General features: G+C 31.6%; 2 pseudogenes; one reads left to right on the top strand and one right to left on the bottom strand.

Moving 5' to 3' along the window:
- Positions 1 to 6,270: 6,270 nt before the first annotated feature.
- On the bottom strand, positions 6,271 to 6,891 carry LOC149876986 (E3 SUMO-protein ligase ZBED1-like; annotated as a pseudogene).
- A 7,534-nt stretch (positions 6,892 to 14,425) lies between these two features.
- On the top strand, positions 14,426 to 18,501 carry LOC149876985 (uncharacterized; annotated as a pseudogene).
- Positions 18,502 to 18,689: the final 188 nt, after the last annotated feature.

Genomic DNA, 18,689 nt, shown 5'->3' with positions numbered 1-18,689 from the left:
GTATTATTATTAATTTTAATATAGCTCTACTTAATTATAAATTAAGAATTGAACATAGACTATGTCATTGGGATACTGGGTATCTAACTGTCATAGATAGTAAAATACACTCTGTCATAGATAGTAAAATTTATAAGTCAGAAGAACTATATATTTTAACACAAAAAAAAATTGTAATCTCAGATATGAATACAGTTTCAAATCTAGACACAATTTATCTAACTTAAAACGAAAAAATTATTAAATTTCTACGCTCAGAAAATTAGATAATGTGTTTTTAAGAGTGTAAACAAATCAGCATATTCAAGAATGTTAATTTACTTAGAAAAGCGCAACTTTAAACTTTTTGATATAGTCTTAAGCTTATTTGATTCATTTTCTTATGCAACTGAGATATGCTTATTATGATTTCAGTTTTAGAAAGAGTTTAAAATGTTGATTAATGTGAAAACATGTATAAATAGTCAGTCAACTAAAGAAAAAAATTCGTTGCTACGGACCGTAGCCATTATCAAAATTTGACTTTTTTTAAAGTTACTACTGCGCTTGCGTATAATAACTTGGCGCTTCTGAATGACCGTGGTTTTCGGAAATTTATGTAGTACAGCATTGTATATAAAGTGGTATATCTTCGTATCCGCAAACTTAGTTTTTCTACTTGTTCCTTTACCAAGGCCCTGCAGGTTCAAATTACCATTACCTTATTGCTTAGAACATGTTTCATGATATTTTTGGTACAGTCTTTCCAGTCACATCCACCCACTTGGCGAAGTTGCATCAGCTAGAGTGAAAAATGATTGGTTTAGGCTAAAACTTCACCTTTTTTTTTTTTTTAATAAAAAAAAATGATCTTCTTATGTATAACGATTCCATTAATTGGGCTTCAAACAGGAAAAGCCTAAAATTTATGTTTACACCATAAATCCCCTAAACATTTTTTTGCTGTTCTTTTTTGTGCTACTATTATAAAACTAATTTTACCTTTCGCTGTGTAAAAACCAGTTAAACGGATTTTAATACATAAATAAATAGAATTTTACATGTACTCTAAGGTGCCTAATAAACGGGAGGGGACGCTTATTAATTTTTTTTTTTCGACTCCCCGGAGTTTATTAGGCAACTAATAGTATACATGTATCTATTAAAGAATTCTTATCAACATCCTTACTCTTACTGATACAAGTGTGTCATTCGAGAAGTTCTTTTCAAATTCCATAAACTCATTGGTTGTGTTCACCATGTCCATATCTTGAATCAAGGAGCAGTTAATTGGGCTGTTTCCAACTCTGCCCCCATTGTTGCGCATCCAACAAAGAACCTTGTGTTGAAAGGAAAGAACTGTGCGCTGGAAATCTGAAAACCAAAGAAAATATATTTTAAACATGGATCACTATATAGTTACAAATTCCAAAACTTAAAGGTGAGTTTCCACTCATCCATTTTAGCAATGGGAAAGGGAAAGGGATGGAAAAATCAACCACATGAGCATGTGCAATGAACAATTTTCAAAATTAAATTACAAACTGCAGTATTACCATATTAATATATTTATTTAAAATTTTATTATCAGTATGGTAATACTGCAGTTAAGCGGCGTAATATCATTTAATATTTTTGCTTTTATCGCTCTCGCTCGCAGAGGCCAAAAGTATTTAAAATAATTTAAAAAAACTTAAGTATATAAATTTCAAAGTGATTATTTTTTTAAATACGTTTTTGTTTAATATTTTTATTTTTTGTTTTTATTGTTAATATTTAACTATTTTATCATTTATATTTTTAATATTTACTTAATTCATTATTAATTATGTAAAGAATTTAAATTTGTATATTTTATGATTGTACAATTTTAGATTGTTTTAGGCCATTTTCTTGTTACAATTATGGAAATAGGGTACCACAATAATTGTTCTTGCTAAATATGTTTTTAAAAAATATGTGGCTATGAAAATAGCCGTTTTATTTATCAACTACAGAGGATACTGACGAGACACACAAGATAGAAACGCCGAAAATATTGGAAACCCTTTAAATGTTTGACGCCAGCAACACACGTGGTTCAGCCAGGATTTCATCTTTAGCAACAATAGTTGTTGGAGCACTTGGTTTCCCATGACCAACACATTACATAGCCATCTAAACAAAGATTTACCATGTTAACTAAGAATAACTATTTACTTAATGTAAACAATATATATATATATATATATATATATATATATATATATATATATATATATATATATATATATATATATATATACATATATATATATACATAAAAGCAGATTGAGAAAAAAATACTAAATAATTTTGTTATTAAATTATTTATAATTTTTAAGCAATGGTGGAAAAAGATCATAATAAATAGTACTTCCCTGAATAGTTTTTGAAAAGGATGTAAAGGTTTCCTGTTTTACGTAAATGTCCCTTGTTCAATATCCTCTTATATTTATCATCCATTGTTTTTTTATGTAAAAGATATTAAAAATATATGTAAAACAAAACATATCTAATAATAATAGACAAACAACAAGGTTTTTAAAGAAGATCAATGAGTAAGCTATCGTTAGGAAAAAGTTTTTATACTTGAATTGCGCGGAAGAAATTTCGTTTCCTTGAAATATTGTAAATATAGTTTGAGCGGTATTTTTACGAGCGTTTTTGAGGTATTTTGTAATTATAAATTGAACGCAGTATTCAGAACTTCCGGAAAAAGTAGGTAACGGAAAAATTCGGAGTTCCACATACCTAATATGCAATCATGTTGAAGGCGTCTTTTAAATGTCTCAGTTTTATCTCAGATGTCTCAAAACATCTGAGACACTAAATAGATGTGTCATAGACGTCTTGGTGCCCACTGGGTCATCATTTGCATTCAACAATAATTCGTGGCTGTTTTGAAAATTCTGAAGGCATTTTCCCAGATAAATTTTTCAAACAATTTACAATTTCACTTATTAGCAAATGAGAAAGTATACAAGATTGAGGTCCATCTCCAATTAAAAACTTAAACATCCTTTTTATTAGATCAAGGCAGACAAGATGCATATAATCTAAAGAAAAATTCTTCACACACAAAATATTGTAATCTGATAATGGTGTTCGCTTCAATTAATGCTTTTCATATAACAAAGCAGCAAAGTCATCATCTGTTCTTGTAGGGCATTCCATTGCATGAAAGAATATTGTTCCATCATATGAGCCTTTTATAGTACAACGCAACAACAACAGGGTGCATGCATCTTTAGGAAGTTGATTAAGACCTTTACTTTTCAATATCAAAAGTAGTTCCTTAACACAAGCCCTTGAACATCTGTTTCGTATTGCCCAGGAAGCAAGGACAGAACCTACATTATTGTTGAGCTCAAAATCAACATTTTCATCCTGAATTATAAAGCTGCTTAAACCAGAATCTGAGTCAAACTCAGAATCACTTATAATAGTTGTGTCACATTTATTGCTGCTTCAGTATTCTTTATTTAATAGAACTGAGTGGTCAATATCAATATTTTCACTATTGAGATGCTTATTAACCAAAACATCATTCTACCTCCATCAATTTCACTGAGTTGAGATTTTCCTACACAACAGAAGGCAACATTTTACAAGAAGAAGTTTTCAGATAAAAATCAAAGTGAAATTTTATAGAAAAATTTATGTTTAATGAAAAATGGTGCCACACTTGTGTGGTTTGGATAATGTCATTTTCTGTGATCCTGATTAAATGCTTTTAAAATATTACTTAAGAAAATTATAATATTAATATTTTTTTCAATTGAAGTTTTAGTTAATAATTTTTTAAAAAAAGCTGCACTCTAGTGGCTTACTGTATAGTAAGTATAATAAAACATATTGTTAATATGCCTTCTCATACTATGGAACTGGCCACATAGTATGCAATTTTTTTGCTAAATATTATGCGAGTAACATACAGTGGTTTTCATAAATTTAGACGCACTCATATTTGAGAATAGAAATTTGTAGTTTTTTAACAATAAAACTATAACGAAAAAAGATTTCGGTTTAATTTTTTTTCTTTTTATTAGATAAATGCATACAGAATACAAAAATTACAAAAAAAAATACAAATACTAAGTAATAATTAGGTACAACTACATGGTATTAAAAAAATAAGACAAAAAAAATTATTCATAAATTTAGACGCACAATACATTAGGAGGCGTAATTTATGAACCAATCAATATTTTGTGTATCCGTCTTTTGCTTTAATACAACTAAGAACCCTTCTAGGTATAGACTCAACAAGATTTTTGCACATCGCTTCTGGAATCCTATACCAGGTCTTCTTAAGGACGTCCTTCAGCTGGCCAAGTGTGGAAATTTTAACCTTTACCAATTCACGGTCAATCCAAACCTAAATGTTTTCAATCGGGTTCAAATGAGGTGAGTATGGAGGCCACGGTATTGTCTTGATATTATTATCGTTGAACCACTCCTTTGTATAGTATGCAGTATGTGTAGTAGCGCCATCTTGTTGAAGTTTCCATGGTTTATCATTGAGCATAAGCAGGTCAATTGATGGAATTAGGTTGTTTTCCGGTACTTCTACGTATATTCTGGAGTTGATTCTTCCGGTGTATGTTTGGCACATACCAACACCTTTGTAATTGAAGCATGACCAGATTCCTATCGAGCCTCCTCCACTTTTTACAGTTGGTCTAATATACCTGGCGTAATACTTTTCGTGAGCCATTCTTTTGACTGTTATGTTAGATTTGCGATTGATAAGCTCAAAGTTACTCTCATCACTCCACATAATTTTTTTCCATTGTTCTATTGTCCAATACCTTCTTTCACGACACCATTTTAGTCTCTTTTGTTTATTATATGGACGCAGGAGCGGTTTCTTCAAAGCAGAGTAGACTCCAATCTTGTATTTGATAAGTATTCGGCGGACTGTGCTTTGAGAAATAGATGTATTTCGTGTTGTATTGAATTCTGTAGTCAATTCTTTGTAACCAATTCTTGGATTAGCTCTAACAGCTCTACAAAGGGCACTATCTTCCTTTCTGGTGGTTGACAAGGGTCTACCTGGCGTTGTTTTCTCGCTGGCACTACCATTGTGAAATAGTGATGTGCAAAACTAAGATTTTAAGTTCAAAAGATTTGAAACGAAACTAAGCCACTTTCGTTCGAATTCAATTCGATTCGAAAGTACGCTGCACTGATATTGAAATTTGGTATTTAAATAGTAATAATTTATAGTGTGTGACAAAACACAGAACAGAAACGAAACATTATACATTTTATATTCAATAACCAATCATATTGCAGTTTTATAATGTAAACAAAATACTAAGCAACACAGACTAGACTCTAGAGTCAAATAAAAGTGAATGAAATCAAATGAGACTAGTATCACACAATACAATTACAATGTGTAATAATTCAAGTTAAAAAAAATCAAGTCAAGCACTTGCAATGCAGTGCATAGAATAAAGACTAGGACTAGTTTTATATTTACAGTTATAGTTTAACAGATAATAAAATACAAGTAAAAGTACAATGCTATTATGAATGCAAATGCTATACAGTTATGTAAAGTAGTAGTACATGCATAGGCAATTGTTTCAGAGAGTCCGAGACCTTAATCTACAGTGTACTGTACTGACTGTGGCTGGCAGGGCAGTCTGGCTTCGGTACGCTACTGCTATTATAAAAGTTAGTTCAGCCACATGCTCAGAGAGTAGATTACATCGCCTTCTTGTAACAATGTTACCAGACGTCGAGTTCAATCTCTCCGAATTTACAGAAGTTGCTAGAATAGCCAATAGTGCCCTCGCTATTCTTGAGAGTTTCGGCAGACGGTGATGATTAACTTTCCACCAATCAAGTACATTGGGGTTCCTTCCAATATGAGGTTCAATCATATACATTCTGACCTCCTCTTGCACAGAAGCTGCATCATCAACTGGCAGCATCCTATTCACAGTTGCTGTTGTAAGCATGCTGTCGAAGTCATCCCATAAACTACTTGGCTTGGAGGCTGCAGCTGATGTCCGACCAGGACCTGAACCAGGACCAGGACTTCCAAAAGCAGGAGCGGGAGCACCAGCACTAGCAGATGTTCCTACAAAGTATTATATAATATAAATAGCTGTAAAACTAAAATAGCAAACAGAAATGAAAACCTATCCATTATTGTTTTATTATTCATCTGTAATTAAATTAAATCACAATGCAGTAAATCTGAAAGTTAAATCTGAACTGCAGGCCATTACCATTACCATCAAGTCTTAATCTGTGTTAATCACGTTACATAAAGCGTAATAGTTTTGGAATTGTACCTTGATTTAAGTTCGTGTCATGATCGCTCAAGGTACAATGTCCACCTCCACCAACACCAGTACCGCCACGAGATCGGAATTCCTTAGAGAACTGATGAAGACTGTCTACAACAGTAGCTTGTTGTTGTTCAGAGAAGAAGATGGATTTGTAGCGTGGATCAAGAAATGTACATGCTGCATCAGGCAAAGCTGATATGAATTGCGTAAATCGTCAGTCTAGTTTTAACTTTAATTTTCGAGCAACAAGTACACCACAACCCTTATGTGAAGGATCATTAATGAATCGCTGCAATTGCTGATTTAAGCCATGCAAAGCCGGAACTTTCATAGACAACGTTGGGTAGTTCTTGCCACATAATTTTCTACTTGCTTGTTCAAATGGAGCAAGAATTGTGTGATAGCCTTCAGCAAGCTTCCATTCTGCATAAGTCAAATTATCAATTTTTTCACTTATTGCTAGCTCTGCAGATATAGCATCTTTTTCTTCGCATAATCTCTTCAGCATAAAGTAATCCGAGTTCCACCTAGTAGCAACATTGATTATCAGTTCTCGTTCTACATTTCCTAATCGCTTCTGCTCTCTGTGCAAATTCTGTGTAGCCTGGCAGCTATGGTGATAATGTGACACAATACGACGGCTTTTGGAAAGGACAGTCTGCATTCCATCAATTTCACTCACGGCATCATTGATGGTTAATTGTAAAGTGTGATCAAAATAAGAAAGATCATTAAATGATTGTGAGAGATTCATGGCGCTTTTCATACTACTGCCATTATCACGCAACGCATAAATTGGAGCAGTCCGAGGAAGTTCCCAATTATCAAAAGTCTTGTCTAAAGATTCAAGAATGCTTTCGCCGATATATTCTATTGGAAACGGCTTGTTTTCTAATGCAAATGTCTTTAGCTCAAATTCAGGGCTTACATATGACAGACAGAAAGAAGTAAATGGATCTTGCCCCCTCGAAGCCCACAGGTCAGTCGTGAATGAACATGAAGGAATATCTTCAAAATCTCGATATATTTCATTAGCGGTTTTCTGTTTTACACTACAATATAACTCAGATACAACTGATCTTGAAAACGTAGTTCTGCTTGGCACCAGATATTGTGGTTCCATTAATTTCATCAGTTCTTTGAATCCTCTGCCTTCTACAAAGTCGTATGGCAACATGTCTAGAGCAAGCATGCGACCAACCAAATTCGTTATAGCGATGGCATTTGGATAACTTGACGACTTATGTGCTTTCTTATTAAAAAGATCATCAACTTTACTTTGCTTCTTAATTTCATTTTTCAGTTCTTGTTCTGCAAGTTTTCTTTTACGATTCTCTTCATTTCTCGCTACACACTCTTTATGCGCTTTCGGATGAGCACGTAAGTGAGCATAAAGACCTGTTGTTGCTCCAGTTGGACAGTGAACAGGTAACTTGCATGTTCCTATTTTGCAAATGCCTATAATTCTATTGCCATTCTTTTTTTGTCTACTAAAAAATTCCCAGACAATACTTCGACAATTACCATCGTTACTATCCGCCATTGTGGTACTGTATAACTTTTTTCTTTCACTTTTAAACGATATAATTCGATTAACTTTGGGTTTGCTTTGAAATAAAGATACTATACTTCGAAAATTTGAATTGTTCGAAACTAAAAAAAAAGTTCGATTCGAAAGAAAACTAAAAGTCAGTTTCGAATTCGCAATCGAAGTTTCGAATTTCGCACATCACTATTGTGAAGAAAGTTTTGCATCGTTGTCCGAACGCATTTCTCAGAAACTCCAATTAACCTGGCTATTTCACTTTTACTTTTGGTTCCTTCTTTGATGTAAGGAATAATTTGTCATCTTTCACCTTAAGTGATACGTCTTTTGCCCACTTTTCGCGTCTCTTTAGTGCAAAACTAACTTAACTTTTGTTTATTTATTAAATAATGATTAACTAATTCCAGGTAAGTCATATTTATATTAGGTTTTTTGACAAATTAGTTAATTTAGGCTTTTAAATGAGAAATATGGAAAAAAAACTACTAATTAACTATCAATTAACAAGATATAAGACTTTTTTAATTGTGCATCTAAATTTATGAATAAAGTAAAATCAAGCTTATCAATTAACTTTTTTGTGTTAATTGGTACAGAATGAGTAATAAACATCCTGTTAAAAAAAATTAAGGTACTCTATAATAGATTTTCACTTCCTCTTCTAAATTGTATATCAAACATTGAAGTAGCACTTTTACTTTATTTTTATTTTAAGCATTTTCTTACATATATGTAAAAAAAAATGAGTGCGTCTAAATTTATGAAAACCACTGTATATCTTACATTACATGTTATGGCGCTACTCGACTTTCTCCCCCCCCCCCCCCCCCCCCTCTAACTTTATGATTGATTCATTTTATGCTGATTAAGAATCGTATAAAAACATGGGTCTCAAAATCAATGAAAAGTGCTCTAATTTGAAGCTGAAAGTACAAAATTTTACGACAAATTTCTAATATTCGTCATCTTGAATAATGCCAAAACAACGCCGATTAACTTTAACTAGGAGTTTTACTTAGTTGTCTTGAATATCTTTTGAAGTTTTTATGAAACAAGTTGAAAAATTCTGTTATTGACTATATACTAATGACTATATATTAATTATATGCTAATGACTATATATTGACTATATATTAATGAATTTTAAAATAATTAAAATTGTTTATTAACAAGTTATACATATTTAAAACTACAGACTTTTTTTTAATACTTCAAGTTAACCCCCCGTAAAAATTTATTTTTATTATTTCTGTCATACAAAAAGGAATGTTTCAAAATATTTTTCTGTTTCTTCATTTGTCAACATGTCATAGCTCTTCCAAAACCAACCAACAAACGCAATAGACCTATGTTTTCATATATAAAAAATAAAATTCTCTATCAGAATCAATCATAAAATTAGGGGAGGGGGGGGGGGGGGGAGAAAGTCGAGTAGGGCCCATGTTATTTATATAATATTTATGCATACTTAATTAACTAATTATTAGACTATAGTAATACTACTATGATGCATAAAATTTGACCAATAGTTTGTATATGATAAATTATGTTAAATAAATTTGCATGAATATTATGATTACTTATATACTATAGTATTATATATACGTAGATACTATAGTATTTTACATACATTATACTAAATATTTTGATATTACATATATATACTATGCTTATATGTATGTACTATCATAATATGTAATGAGAAACTTTGTTTACAAATGAGTTAGTTTTATCAATAAATAGTAATTTGTAACAATATTAGCAATAAGAATAATGCTAATAAAAACTGTAACAAAAATAAAATACAATAAGATGTTAACAATTTAACAAAACTGCCAACTTAGAGTTCTCAAAATGAACATGCGGATGTTGAGTTAATGTCGATCGGCGTAAAACGACTGACTCTCGATGCTTGAGATTTAACTTTAAAATTTTAACATTGATTATATATTAGCATGGACGTATAAGAGATGGACATGCAACCTTTTGTTTTTTTGCGAACCATGCTCGTTGCGATTGGCTACAAATATTTTGTTTTAAACAAAAGACATTAAATTAAATTAAAGTCTGTCGGATTCGTCGAAAATTTTGGTCTCACCTAACCAATCACATCAATTTCCTTTTACTTATTAAAGATAACTGCAATAGAATCAGGTTTTAAGCTTAATTTTATATAGCTAGATACTCTTAATATTTTAAGCATAAACGCTGATGATAATATAGAAATTGAGATCATTTACTTAACTACTTTAGTACATGTATAACTAGAGATATAATAAATAATACAAAATATCAACTAGTTTTGTAGCTACCTAGAGCATATTGGTTTCATGTCCATTCAGCAAGCACACAACGTTGAAACAACGTTGAAATAACGTTGATCAACGTCGATTAACGTTATTTCAACGTTATTTCAACGTTGTTTCAACGTTGTGTGCTTGCTGGGAAGGAACTACTACATCTACTATATTGCTGTAGACTTCCAGTTTTCTATTTATCAACAGATATATATACAGTTAAGGATAAACAACTTATACATAAAATGATTGTAAATATAATAAAGAAAAAAAAAATTTGTCACAGTTTTAAAGAATTTAGCAGAACCAATTTATGGCAAACTGCAAGAATAACTAAGTATTTAACATTACAATAGCATGATTTGCCAGCTATATAAAAACTAATTTTTATTTGACAAAAACAAATGGTTTATAATGTGTTTTTTATGACAAATAACTTTTAAAAAGATTTTGCATTATCAAATGAATTATAAAAAATCAGAACATACACCTACTAAAAAATAATGCATTGTGGAATATATATTATAAAGTTTATAAAGTAGTCAAGGCCAAAAATTGCGACATATCGGGAAAAATACTCAAAAAATACACAAAATTAAGCCTGGTGAATGAAACCAAGGAGTTGAATAAAACTAGACATTGACTAAAAATTTTATTTAAGCTTTTTTACATTTTGCTATTCTCTTTTTAGTCATTTAAAAATTATCCTTACAGGTCTATTTTATTATTAACGGAACTTTGTTTACACGAAAAAAGTTCCCAAATTTACAAATGTTTAATATTGGAAAAATGATGAAAATCTGTTCGTGCCAACAACTAATTTCATTTACCTTGGTGTAATTTGTTTAGTAATATGTCAACGCATGAAGTAGTTACTTTATTCTGAACAGTCTTATTAAACAAATGCTAAAAAAGTTTAAACTAATACCACGTGATCAGAGTTTCTATTTTAAAACTGGGTAGCCATTTTAATAGATTTTTTTGTTGACGGGTGAAAACTTAGAGTTTGTCGGAAACTCGCATGGGTTGCTGATTTCTGCGACCTCTTTGGTGTAAAACAATAAGTTGCACGTCCATCTCTTATAGGTCCATGGTGTAAGAGATAAAACAATCGAGTAACGGTTTTCAAATTCGTATATTTTTTGTTCGACTTTGAAAGCCGTCAGTTTGGCGAAGTTTCTTAAATTTAACGAAGTTGAAATCCGTTGAACTTCGAAAAAAAGTTAACTAAACGGTTATGAAAGCCATAAAAAGTTGTAGCTTTAACTTTTAATCGACTTTGAAAGCCTTTAAAACCCGTTAAAACTTAATTAAAACGACGTTCAAAGCCGTAAAAAGTTGTAAATCAAACTTTTACGATTATGAAACTCGTATAAATTTGTTTACATTATATTTAACGAATTTGAAGAACTTATAACTTTGTGTATGTTATTTAACACGATTTAAACATTTTAAAACATCAAACAAATATGCCAAAGACCCATCGCTCGCTGGTTTGGCAGTACTTCCTGATGGGAGACAGGGGAGATAAAGCCTATGGTATGTGCAATATCTGCAAGAAGGACCTAAAATTGAATTCTGGGTCAATATCGACCCTGTGTGGTCACCTACGGTCCAACCATAAGGATGAGTACATCGAAATGTGTCAGAATTATTCAAAGTCTAATGATTTTGTAAAATGCAAGGTTAGACAAAGCTTAATTGAATAATATTTTAATATTTTTTTTACTGTGTATATAAAATAACATAATGTACTAATTAAAATTGTATTTTTTTTTGGATGTTTGAATAACACTCTAAAATAAACCTTTTTAAAGGAGTAAAATAGATCATTACAAAATTTGTTGTTTTCTATAGTAAATTTTTGAAGGTAAATAAAAGTGCGGCATAACTCCTTTGTCAAGAATATATTAGTTCCCTTTTTAATATTTTATATTTTGTGTTAGGAAGCTTGTATAATAGTCTTATAAATAAAAAAATTAAAGTATTTCAATTCAGTCAAAATATTGTATATCTTTTAAATTATTATTCTCGTGATCGTGAGTTGTGTGATAATTTTGAATTTACAACTGGCACTGATACGCAGTTAGAATCAGATTCAGAGTTTGTTATGATATTTGTTTTCCAAAGCTGGTAAAAGATGCTTGATATATTTATTGATTTATTTATACATTCTTATATAGTAAAATTAAAAAAGAATATTTCATTCAAGTATTAGTAGTTTTATGTCAAGGTTTTTTATTAGGGGAGCCACTACCATTTTCATTCAAGAGAAAACACAAACAAACTATAAATAAGCCACAGAAAAGCAAGCATGTACCTATCTTGAAACATCTGCATAACCAGAAAAGAAAAGAAAAAAAACTTGTTTGCATACTCCACTAACTGTTGCTCCAAGTATTAAGTTATGTCAGTAAATCTGCTAGTTGTGTTTCGGAGTAAATGCTAAATCTGAAAGTTCTTGATGTTATAAGTTTTCACACTGGTCAGAACATTTCTACTCAGTTGAACAACTTGGTTAAAAGTTTTGAATCACTCAAAATGCTGAAGAAGCGGGTTGTTGTGTGTGACCAAGCATCAAATATAAAAGCTGCACTGAGGGAGTCAGAGACTATTGCTGATCTTAAAGCTTAGCGTGGCCCTTGAAAAGATTGTTAACAAACAGCCTGATATCAAGGCTGCTATATCACTCTCCTCTTGCTGAAGGGATGTTGAAAAAGAAGTGCTTCGAAACGAATGGTAATATTTTTAACTTTTTAAGTAGATACGAATACGAAGTTTCACAACTTAATGTCAAATTTTTACAAATATTTTTTAATTTCAAACGAAGTTTTCTAAGAGTTTACGATTTCATGCGAAGTTTTTTGCGAATTTTTATTTTAGTTTTTGTTTTAGTACGCTACAGAAAGATCACTGCTCCTTGTGCTACTAAACGGAACTCTATCCAGATGATGCTCCTAGACATCGACCATCTCCGAAGTGTGCTGTGTGCTTTTAGGGCTGACAAAAGAGAATGGACCACACCCATTCCTACGGATAAACAATATAAGCTGGTTGCAACCATTCTGCCACTCCTGACCACATGCCGAATTATCTCTGAGTCAATGTCGAGTTATAAGAAAGTTACTATGGATAAAGCTCTGACAGCCTTTGTTCATCTTGTAGATAGGTGTGCTTCTCTGAGGGTCAAAGAAATTAAAAAGAACAGAGTCACTGAATTAGGTCCTTTTATGGTTGAGCTTATCGTAGAACTCGAAAAACGATTCCTAAGAGGAGGACGTGGCATCATGCCTTATGCTGTAGGCTACCTGCTACATCCCTTCTTGAAAGGCCAACAACTGCACGCTTATAATGTCAGGGATGAAATTTTTGACAAATTAAAAGCCATTCATCCTACAACAGCAAAATGGATGTCAAACCAGCAAGGTACAATTAATGTCTCAGATAAGATCTGTCATGAGCTTCTTGAAGATGGCAGTGAGACTAAATTCCAGAAGGCAGCAGCAGAGGTAATAGCTGTTAAGTATAATATAAAGTAAATTTTTTTAAAACTAGTTAAATATGCTTCTACTAATCTTAATGCAATCGAACAAACAAAGTCATAAAAGTTTTCATTTGAGGATACGATGTTATACGGTATCAAAGTTAAATGAACTTTTTAAAAATCATTTGAATTTAAAGAACTTTAAATTAAAGTAAGCGAACTTATACGAAGTTTACTAAACGTTTAACTTCCTTCCTTTTAGACTGTGTCCAGTCAATTCAGGCAGACAAATGCTACAGCTGAGGGTCCTCTGATTACCGTTGAGTGGGCAAAATTCAGAGAAACAAATGTGATAGATTCGAAGATTGATGTCTTTGACTGGTGGAGGACACATCGCAGAGAAATGCCCATCTTGGCAGGACTTGCACGGGAGTATTATTGCCTGGCAGCCTCAAGTACCTCAAGTGAGCGGGCCTTTAGTGAAGCTGGACTGGTGGTCCACGAAAAGAGATGCAGGTCGTCTGCAAAAACCACTGAGAAGTTGGTCTTTATCAACGAGAACTTCGATCTCTTAAACTCCTTTGTACCAGTTTGGGAATACCGCTCCATGGAAGAGCAAATGGCAGCTAGACCTAATCTAGATAGAGATCAAAATGATGATGATAACTAAGACTAGGAAGATGATGATGATGATGATGATGATGATGATGATGATGATGATGATGATGATGATGATGATGATGATGATGATGATGATGATGATGATGATGATGATACTGCCGCATTAAAAATGAAATTTCCAGTATTGTTAAACTGGAAAGGTGAGACAGACAAAATTTAGGCTTCCAAGGCCAGGAACTAACACAAAAAATGAGAATGAAAGACTGGAAGCGGACAACTAAATACTCTTTACTAGGGTAGCATGCTAGGATAAGATTAGATAATCGATAATATCCAAATAATTTTTTCACATATTTAAGGAACTGGATTTTTGAAATTTAGAATGATCATTAAATAAATGCTAGGGTTTTAGCATATCTTTTGTATATTTTGTATTTCTGTAATATTACTGTTGTGTATGCTTCAAATTTTTAAGAAATTAGAACTTAGAAGGGCAGAGATTGCTAGATATATCAAACCAGTTATCACTTCACTTAAATTTATATCGATGTCTTTGAACCTGAACATAGGTAGCTTCTCATTAATTGTGATTTTTTCCAAATCTAAGGGATAGAGTTGGAGTCTAGGAGAATAGAAGGGAATAGTATAATAGTACTAGTACAGCCACTTACAAGTTCAGCTTAAAATATAGCTTATCACTTCACTTCACTTTAAAATTTTTGCTAATAGAGCTTGAAGTTGAAGTCATTAAGCTTGAAATTGAAGTCATTGAGCTTAAAACCTGAACGAAGTCACGCAACGTTCGTTTACTTTTTGTATGCACTCGTTTCGTTTACTCAAACGATTTCGAAGACATTTAAATTTTTGGAAGCGAATTTGAAAGCCATTAGAAATTTTAAAAAATTTTAAAACACGTTATTTTCGAATTTACACAACTTTTTATGATTTCGAAAACCGCGAAAATATATTTTATTCAAAGTAATACGATTTTGAAAACCTTTTAATTAAATTTTGTACAACTTTAACGATTTCGAAACACGTTCACACACGACTTTTAGCAATGTCGAAGCTTCAACTTTGACGTCAAAACACATCGACCTCGATTGTTTTATCTCTAGGTTGTACCCGTGCTTGTTAAAATAAAGTAAAATAGATCAAGTATCCCTTAATCCAAGAAGTAACAAATTACTTTTTGCTGGAGATCGATAGTAGATTCCCACATTGTGGAAGTGTACAAATGGAGTTTGGCACAATTCTTGGATCCCCAAGCTAAAGGAGCTATGATAGAAAGTCTAGACCAATTTGATCTTGCAAGGAACACCCAAGAAACCCGCATTGAAAGACCTTGTTGACAGAGACCCCACACTGCAACCCACACACCTGAAACCTCATCCCAAAACATAGAGGACGCGGACTTTTTGGATGCCGACTGTTTGACGGCTACTTTGTTGGACAATCATCACGCACAAAGGTATGGAACAATACATACAAACAACGGAGGGAAATCAGCTGCAAAAGAAAACTTAATAAAAGAGGTGTACAAATACCTTGGTGATGCACCAGCCGAAAAAGCAGTAGACATTTTGTTCTTTTGGAGGGTCGATGCAGGCAAATACATTTTGTATTCAAGGCTTGCTAGGTAGATTATGGCTATCCCAGCCTCATCGGCTACTTTTGAAAGAGTGGTCTTTAGTGCAGGGAACATTTGCACTGTAAAAAGAACAATTTTAAATGTTAACAAAATGGAGCAGCTAGTCTTCATGAAAGAGAACAGTAAATTATTGCATGGAATTTCAGATTTAAAATGGCTAGGCTACTTATAATTTTGCTAATACTGAAATTTGAACTCCTTTAGTGCAAAGATTGATCTTTCAATTTTTTTTGTCATTGTAATTCAATGTAATTCATTTGCACCGTTGTTGTTGTTTAACATGATGTTAACAAATTGTTAACAACGATTCAAAAAGTTAATTATGTAATGTTAAATTAAAAATAAAAATTGGTTTTACTCAAAAACAAATTATATAACAGTAATTCAAATTTTTTAATTTTATTTTTCGAAAAAAAAAATTAAAAATAAAAAAAATAAAGCTACGAGTTTTATTATTCTTTCTACAAATACAGCACTAGAATTAAATCAAAATTATTTGAAATTAAAAAACTGTAGCATGAAAAAGTTTACTTTTTACAAAGTTTTAACAATATCGTTTGTGTTTCAAAAACAAAAGAACTATGACTAAAAAAGTAAAATCTCTAAAGCTAACTCGAATTTATCTTTTAAAATAACTTTCGAAAATCAACAAGCATTATTACTCACTGAGTAATAATGTCTGCTTTATCATTGATTTTATTAATTTTGGAAAACAAATTTTTTGAATAAATGATTTATAATGAAGTTTGTTCTTTTATTTTTTTATTATTAATTTTATAATGTAAAACTTACATCAAAAAACTGTATTTATTACTTGGATACCACATCTGAAGTTATCTTTGACTATAAAGATGGAGTTTCATATCGCAGCTCGAAAATTCATGCGCGCCTAAACGTATGTAAAAAAGGAGGCATCAAAAGATTTTAAGCGATGATGCAAAGTGACAAACATAAAGCAACAAGTTAAAAAATATCGTCTTTATGGAAGTTCATATGGAAAATTGTTTATCTTGGAAGACGAATCTTATTTCACTATCATACAGCGCAACCAGCAGGGCTAACAAGTTCTACTCAACTGATGTTTCTCAAAGCTCTCCAATAACAATATATAGAGTATGGGGTAACTTTAAACAAAAACTGCTTGTTTGTACCCGCATGTCTAACAAAGGGAAAAACACACCGGATTCAGAGACAATAGTTGTGCAGTGAATCAAGAAATCTACTTGAATAAATGAATCAGGAGGAAAATTTAGTGAAAAAACTTTCCGAGTTTTTTCACTAAATTTTCCAATTGGAGTTCGTCTATTGGAAAGAAAGATTTGAAAAAATATTACTTGTTTTAAAGACAAACATCCAAATTTGAATGTTGTAGAAAATATTAGAGGTTTAGACACCTTTTTACCAAAGACTTTTTTAGAAAAACATTGTGGCAATTTCATTTGTTTAAGGTAGAAATATTTATTTCGTTTCGGTGATTTTTTTTTATTGTTAAGCTTTCTTTTATTATTTTTAAGCTTTCTTATTATTATTGTTAAGCTTTTTTTTTATCAAACATAAATTTATCTTTATATTAAATCCGATGTAACAATAATAGTAAGGAACTAGTTTTCTTATAAAAGTATTTGCTATTGAAAAATATAATTGTATAACTATGTTTTTATGTTCATATCAGGTCTCAATCAACTGGAAACTGTCTGTACAGTTCTCATTAGTAATTACTGGGAATAATTCTGTAGTAAATGATTTAAGATTATTGACATCAATCGAGCTTTTCTTAAATGCAGACTTCTACTCAAACCATCCAACTTTTCAATCTGTTTCAAATTCTTTAGATACAAGAAAGGAAGGCAGAGAGTTAATACAAGAAGAAGCTGTTCATAATTGCAATGATAAGAGCTGGTCCTCTTTCCTTTGTGTTCTTGGATTATCAAGTATATGTGGAAAAAAATTAGAATGTCTTTACCCAAATAATGGCCCTACTAAGTACAAACTATTATTTGGCCAAATTATTTATCTCCGTATAACCTCTTTTGAAAATTATTTATCCCCGTATGACCTCTTCTGAAAATTATTTATCTCCGTATGACCTCTTTTGAAAATTACGAGTCTTTATATCTTCTTTTTTGTGGTGAAAGTTTTTCAAATGATTTTTCTGTCCCTTTTTCAACACAATCATTATGTTCCATTTGTACTAAAAAACAATTTGAAACGTAAAGCTTCCAATGAAAGTAACAGGATGTTACAGACTAAAATTACTTTTCATAGCAAATCCAAATATTATAATGACCTTATGGAATCTAATTTAAAAAATAAATCTTTGCATCTTTGCAACCAATTACCAATACCTAGTTTTAGTAAAGTAACTCAATGTATACCATTTTCTATCCCTTCCTTTAACTATGATATTGGTTATTTGGTTTCTAATTATGCTAGTTACTCCAGTGTTGCTAAAAATTTAATTCTTAAGTTCAACATATAGTTCAATTTGTGTTTGTACCTTGTAAAACATTTACTTTTCCTAAAAATTCAAATGGACGTAGCTTTCAACTTGCATGGATAAATTTCCATGGCTTACATATTCAAAGATATCTTAAAAAGTGTGATAGCAGGGATTTTTAAGAACTTTTTTTGCTTCATATAAGAATAGGTCGTGTGTAATTGTTAAGCGTTGGTGCTGACTATGGTTATCATCATTTTCTTCTAAAAATAGATTGCGTGCGAAACGATGATGCTTGATAATGGTTAGCATCATGTGCAATAAAATATCGGGCGATTGCTTAGC

Source organism: Hydra viridissima, unplaced genomic scaffold (genome assembly GCF_058129835.1).
Source record: "Hydra viridissima isolate aposymbiotic clone 2 unplaced genomic scaffold, HvirCarnegie_v1 scaffold_17, whole genome shotgun sequence".
Taxonomy (NCBI): Eukaryota; Metazoa; Cnidaria; class Hydrozoa; order Anthoathecata; family Hydridae; genus Hydra; species Hydra viridissima.
This window is presented reverse-complemented; position numbering and strand designations above follow the sequence as displayed.